The sequence below is a fragment of the Canis aureus genome, chromosome 33 (assembly GCF_053574225.1).
Source record: "Canis aureus isolate CA01 chromosome 33, VMU_Caureus_v.1.0, whole genome shotgun sequence".
Classification (NCBI taxonomy): domain Eukaryota; kingdom Metazoa; phylum Chordata; class Mammalia; order Carnivora; family Canidae; genus Canis; species Canis aureus.
Genome location: NC_135643.1, coordinates 30,828,606 through 30,835,822, shown reverse-complemented (window position 1 = coordinate 30,835,822; position 7,217 = coordinate 30,828,606). Strand labels below are relative to the sequence as shown.

Sequence of the window (7,217 nt, the reverse complement as noted above, 5' to 3'; positions counted from 1 at the left end):
CTAAATGAATCATTAAGTTTGGGATTGAACAAACCTAAGGAATAATGTATGCTCTTCCATTGACTTATTTTGTGATTCTGAAAAACTTGCTTAACTTCACTGAGTCTTGCCTATGAAGTGAGAACAAAGCCCCCATTTCAGGTTATTGTTGAAATTAGGTGAGCATTTCCATGAAAGTTCCTGGTATACGTAGAAAGAAAGCCTATAAATTTCCATATCAAAGTGGTCTGTTAATAATGAAAAATTGGACATTACTGATTTGGCCAGTGATGACAAGATAGAGTGTTGGGCAATCACTTAAAAGCAAAGATGTTGTAAAGAAAGTTATACTTAATAGTCAAAATACATTTTCCTCCTTTACCATACTAAACAGAGGTCAGAACTAGCTGTGCATGTATCTATTAATTCTGGCAATCGTTCTTGTTTGTTGGCAGTAGGTGACATAAAGTTTCCCATATGAATATTTTTAAAATAACTTGCTCTGAAAAATAAAATAAAATAAAAAAATAAAATAAAATAAAATAAAATAAAATAAAATAAAATAAAATAAAATAAAATAAAATAAAATAAAATAAAATAACTTGCTCTGAAGTTAAACACTTACCACTTCATTCTTGGCAGGTTTAAAACTGCATCTCTGTTTACAAAAAAATGAAAATGCTGCTTTACACAAAAGTTAGTTTCAGTCTGAAATAAAGAATAGACAGCACCAGTTTCTGAAGAAAGAAATTTTATCCTGGGAAGTAACAGTAGACAGAACGGGCCTTTCCGAGAAACAACTAGAACCATGACTGAGGGGTACTGCTCTCTTGCACCTCCATCGCTTTGTGTTGGTCAAGTACATTCAGGGGCTTCCAAATCCTACATCAATTCTCGGTAGAAACTATGAAAGCAAGAAATCAAGTCGAGTTACTCTCCTGTAACTAAGGAATTTTTAAATCTTGCATTGGTGTAATAGCAAATTTTTAAAAACAGAAGAACAGTAAAGAAAAAAACCATCCTATAATAGGCCCCACTCCCTGCTAAGTCATTTGGAGCCGTGGGTCTATGGAACCAAGTGATCATGGCCCCAACTCCACTCCCACCGCAGCAGGGGGGAGAAGGGAGCACAGTGCCAAGCACTAGCCTTCCTTACCTGTGAACAACCTGGATCGAGTGAGCACATTCTGTTATGGAAATTTCTGGAAACTGAATAGTCTGTAGTAGGAACTAGCCAGAGAAGAAAGAGGAGCTCATCCTCGGGGCTCAGTGGCCCATGCTCTCCCCGCTCCCTGCTCGCGCGCCCCAACTCGGGAGGGTCCTCCTGGCCTCGAGGGCGGACCCTGGTTGCAGTGAAGCCAGATGGGGTGCAGCGGCGGCTTGTGGGGGATGTGATCCAGCGCTTGAGAGGAGGGGCTTCAAGCTGGTGGGGATGAAGATGCTGCAGGCGCCAGAGAGAGCCTTGGGGAGCACCACGGTGACCTGCAGAGGAAGCCCTTCTCGGCAGCGCTCATGGGCTACGTGACCTCCGGCCCCGGGGTGGCCATGGTCTGGGAAGGCCCCCCTGTGCTGTGCCCCCCGGGGACCATGATAGGACACACGGACCCAGCGGAGGCCGCCCCCGCACCTGCAGCGTCCACATCAGCAGGAGCATCATTCCCGCCAGCGGCTCTGGGGAGGCGCCCAGAGGCAGCTCCAGCTACGGTTTCAGAGCCGTGGCCTGGGGGGCTGGGCAGATGGAAACCACCGGAGCAGCATCTACGCAGCCGGCGCACTCAGGCTGCCCTCGGCCACGCCAGCTGCCACCCAGGATCAACTACCTCTGTCGTCCAGAACCCCAGCCCACACCCACGGTCTGCCCTGCTGTCCCAGACCCCGTCTACCTTCCGGCCCACCCTACCCCAGAGGGGTTGAGCAGCCAACTTTATGTGCCTTTTACTATCCTGAGCCAGTAAGAAATTGGACCAAATCCTTTCTATACCAAAGTGCCAGACAATCTTTGGGGTGTCTCCAAAAGTGTGTAGTGTAAGCGCCCTTCCCCAAAGGGGGGTGGGACATTAGCATTCACTGTGTTGTGGAGGGGGTGGGTCGTTCATTACAGTGTCTGCCATCTCTGAGATTAGGGATGAGGACTTCATGCAAAGTCTTAGGAGTTTGAGGGTATAAACAAAGCTCACCTGCTCACACACTGGTTAAAAAAAAAAAAGAAAGAAGAAAGAAAGAAAGAAAGAAAGAAAGAAAGAAAGAAAGAAAGAAAGAAAGAAGAAAAGAAAGAAGAAAAGAAAGAAGAAAAGAAAAGAAGAAAAATGATTGCACAACCACAACTCTAGGGCAACATTTTTCAACTGTGTCAAATGAGATGGTTCTTCAGCCAAATCACCTTGAGATTGTGAAAATAAGTGTATATCTAGATTCACTGTTGATTCAAGGAATCAGAAGCTCCGTGGTGAAAACTTAGGAGACTCTTTAGCTAAACTGATGTCAAAGAAACCCTGACCTGGAGGCCTCAGAAATCTAATTTGTGCTATTTCCAAGTTTACCTTCTAGTTCAAAGACAAAACTAGAAGACACAATGCATTTAATAAACAATTATTGCTTCAGTTTTATGAGAGCCAAATCAAGAGAGAATTCTGCACAAATGGACCGTGAGAGACTCGTATTAATGATCATTTTTGCCCCAGTACCACATCTCCCTAACCTAGCAGTCATTCAGTGGCCACTGGAATCTGGCACAGGTCATTTTTTTCTCCCATAAATATTATTGGTCAGCACAGCCATTTTTGAAATTTCTGTTATTAACTAGCCTTAAAACTGGCAAATATGACATAAAAATCAATATCTCTAGTCCTTCGTGAGAAACCTAATTGACGACACTTGGTGGTCCGTGAGTAGCAGCCACCCCCACCTTAGACAGGCATTTGGAGTTTGTTTCATCACATATCCAACATTCTCTTTTCCCCCAACCAACCAAAGGATCAGCTGACATTTACTATTGAGCGTATGCTGGTATTTTTGTTGCTGTTCAATTAAAAAGAAAGTTAAGGTACCCTCCCTGAAGGTAGTCACTCATTTCCTCCCCAGCCCCAATACCTTGAAGCATTTGAGTTTGAAAACCATCCAACAATGATGATGGAAACCCTAATCCTAGCAGTCCTGACCTTGTTTTTTGCAAAATTGAGGCATAGGAGAGCTCTTTATCAGAAATGTAGGCTTTCCATTTTGTAATAACTTGGCAAGTAAGCAGCATTCTTTTTTTCAAAACCCTTGGAGGACCGTTCAGAAGAGACTTTTGGATTCATAAAATCGCCTGGTTAATAGCAAGAGACGGAGAGACTTGGAAAATCCAGAACACTCAATTCTGGAGCTATAGGAGCAGTCTGACATTGACCATACAGACAGTAGTGTACTTAACTTCATTGCTCAAATACTTAGGAAGGTTTAAAAACAGAATTTTTATAACATGCCAGTGAAACAATTCACAGAGTACAGCACTTTACAGGTTATAAAGTGAAATTATATTATTCCTTTCAGTTTTCACAGCAACCCTGAAAAGATTATATTATTATCTCCTTCTATAGACCAGGATTCTGCTGTTGGGTAGTCACCTGACTTATATGCAGTCAAACAGCTACGAAGCTGCAAAGGTGGAGTTTAAACACAATTCTTTGGATCTATATGTATTTTTCTCTCCACTACACAACAACCACCTCCCATTATAATTTCAGAAGCACATCCATAATTTTCAGAAGTACATTCACATAAAGCCAGAAAAAGTATAACACCACAAACCATACTAGCCACAGGGAGAGATCTCACACTCCCAAGCACTCAGATCTTTATTTCCCCCAAATAAGATAGAGAAATTCAGGGCTAACTGTCACACAATTCTTCTCCTCATTCAGGTTTTAAAAGAAATGTGTCTCTTTCATTTGTTTTTTCATATTCTAGACAACTATCCAAGAGATTTACTGGAGGCAATGAAAGGCCATGGAAATGCTTATGCTATAGTCAAGTTCAAAGATTTAAAAAGAGAAGGTTCTATAGGCATGGCATATTAAAGCTGAAAGAGATCCATAAAATTGTTTAACCCGCTTCTCCTATGTAGACATGAGAATACAGGGCCCAGAAAAATGACATCACTTCTAAAGCTGACATCTAAACTCCAATATCCTGAACCCTAAGAATGCACATTTCTTATTACATTTCTTTTGGAATTTATCTTTTTTTGTTCATGTTGTAACTCTGGTCTTTTCCCTCTCGCTATTCTCTGTCTTGGAAGTTCTTTCTTCTATAATAATTGGTCTGTTAGAGTTTATTTCTTTTCTGGTATCCATTTTTGTAAAAGAGTTACTTTTAATAAAATAATAGCCACCTCTCATTCAAACAAAAAGCTAGAACCTTGTCCTTAACTTGCTACAGATTAACACATGTCCCCACTATTCAACCTCACAGCCTCACCTCAACCCAGGGAACTGTCATGATGGATCTCAAATTCATTCTTTCCTTCTTGTTTTCCTTAATATTTAGGTTTATTCTATCTACATGTATTCCTAAAATGTGTGTGTGTGTGTGTGTGTGTGTGTGTGTGTCTAGAAATAAATCATTTGGGTTTCCTTTTTCATTCTTTTATTTTTTTGCTCATTTCTTCTCTTCCTCCCACCCACTAACAAAGATATCTTCAAGTAGTAATTGACTCTCTGCTTTTCTTTCCAGTGACTCTTTTCCTTGCAGACTTGATTCTCTCAGATTCCAAACTCCAGAACCTTCACCTCTCACCTGGGTTCTGATGATGATGGATTTCTAATCTCTCCTCACCTCTAATTATGTCATCTTAATTGCACACATACTTGGACATTGTTCTTTGTATTCACAATTTTTAAAGTTATTAAAAACATCCCATAAAGCATCAAGGTTTGGTTGGATAAAGACAATTACTGTGACCCTCCTTAATCCACGGTTTCACTTTACTAGGTTTCAGTGACCCCAGGGCCCCAAAGCAGATGACCTTCCTTCTGAAGTATCATTAGCAGGTCAGTAGCAGCCTAACCACATTACAACACCTACATCAGTCACCTCACTTCATGTCATCACACAGGCATTTTATCATCTCTCATCATCACAAGAAGGAGATTGAGTAAGGTACAATGAGATATTTTGAGACAGACAGGCCATACAGAACTTTACAGTATATTGTAATCATTCTATTTTATTACTGTTGTTGTTATTCTCTTACGGTGCCTTGTTTATAAATCAAATTTCATCATAGGCATGTATGCACTGGGAATATATGTAGGGTTTTGTACTGTCTGTGGTTTCAGGCATCCACTGGGGTCTAAGAACGTACCCCCTGTGGATGCAGAGGGACCACTGAAGTACAGATAGTATTTAAATTGGAAGAAGGGCTTCATGGAAAAGAGCCACCATTCTAGTCACAAATAACAAATCACTGGACTTTTACATCATAGAGGATACATTTTTATCTTGTCGAAGCTACTGTTACTTGCAGTCATACCTAGTTATGACTAATACATTGAAGCCATGAAATAATAATGGCTGACATTAACTGATCATTATTTTCCAAGGTCAGTGCTATGTATTGAACATCTATTACCTCATTTAATCTTCACAACTCTCTGAGTTGGTTGTTATCATTATTTTCACTTTTAGATGATTTAGATGAGGGAGCTAAGCTTTTTACAAGCACCAGGGCCCCATATTGGTAAGTGATTGAATTGGAATTCCCAGACCCCCATTTTTTTTTTAAGAGAGCAAGAGCAGCATGAGTGGAGAGGGGTGTAGTCAAAGGGAGAGCGAGAATCCCAAGCAGGCTTCACACCCAGCACAGAGCCCACTGCGGAGTTCAATCTCATGACCTGAGCCAAGAGTTAGTCGCTTAACTGAATGACTGACCAGGTGCTCCAGAAGTTGTTTTTAAATGAAGATTATGGTTTTGCTCCTATTCAGGAAGACATTTTCTGGGACACCTAGGTGGATCAGTGGTTGAGCATCTGCCTTCAGTTCAGGTCGTGATCCCAGGGCCCTAAGATCGAGTCCTACATTGGGCTCCTCATGGGAAGCCAGCTTCTCCCTCTGCCTGGGTCCCTGCCTCCCTCTGTGTCTCTCATGATTAAATAAATAAAATCTGTTTAAAAAAAGACATTTTCCTATGATATTTTCATTTTAATTTACTTTCATTAATAAAATTTTGTTAACTTTACATTATCTAAATCTGTTATACCTAATCGCAAAAAAAGGAGAAGGGCTGACTTTGTCTATCCTTTGTTTAGCCACTTAGCAAACAGGCAAGCCTAATGTGGCACACGCAAATGTATTAAAGGCAAAGCTATCACCTATGAATAGATTCTCTCTCCTGTTGTGCACAGTATAGCTATTGACTTTGATAAATTGATCATGTTAGACCACTTTCTAGATCACATTTAACTTTATTTTTTTATAATAAATTTTTTATTGGTGTTCAATTTCCCAACATACAGAATAACACCCAGTGCTCATCCCATCAAGGGCCCCCCTCAGTGCCCATCACCCATTCACCCCCACCCCCAGCCCTCCTCCCCTTCCACCACCCCTAGTTCGTTTCCCAGAGTTAGGAGTCTTCCATGTTCTGTCTCCCTTTCTGATATTTCCTACCCATTTCTTCTCCCTTCCCGTCTATTCCCTTTCACTATTATTTATATTCCCCAAATGAATGAGACCATATAATGGTCGTCCTTCTCCGATTGACTTCTTTCACTCAGCATAATACCCTCCAGTTCTATCCACGTCGAAGCAAATGGTGGGTATTTGTCGTTTCTAATAGCTGAGTAATATTCCATTGTATACATAGACCACAGCTTCTTTATCTACTCATCTTTCGATGGACACCAAGGCTCCTTCCACAGTTTGGCTATTGTGGCCATGGCTGCTAGAAACATCGGGGTGCAGGTGTCCCAGCATTTCATTGCATCTGTATCTTTGGGGTAAATCCCCAACAGTGCAATTGCTGGGTCGTACGGCAGCTCTATTTTTAACTCTTTGAGGAACCTCCACACAGTTTTCCAGAGTAGCTGCACCAGTTCACATTCCCACCAACAGTGCAAGAGGGTTCCCTTTTCTCCACATCCTCTCCAACATTTGTGGTTTCCTGCCTTGTTAATGTTCCCCATTCTCACTGGTGTGAGGTGGTATCTCATTGTGGTTTTGATTTGTATTTTCCTGATGGCAAGTGATGCAGAGCATTT

General features: G+C 41.3%; 1 pseudogene; it reads left to right on the top strand.

The window, feature by feature from the left end:
* The first annotated feature begins 787 nt into the window (after window positions 1–787).
* Window positions 788–4,037, top strand: LOC144303976 (nucleoside diphosphate kinase, mitochondrial pseudogene; annotated as a pseudogene).
* The last annotated feature ends 3,180 nt before the right edge of the window (window positions 4,038–7,217 follow it).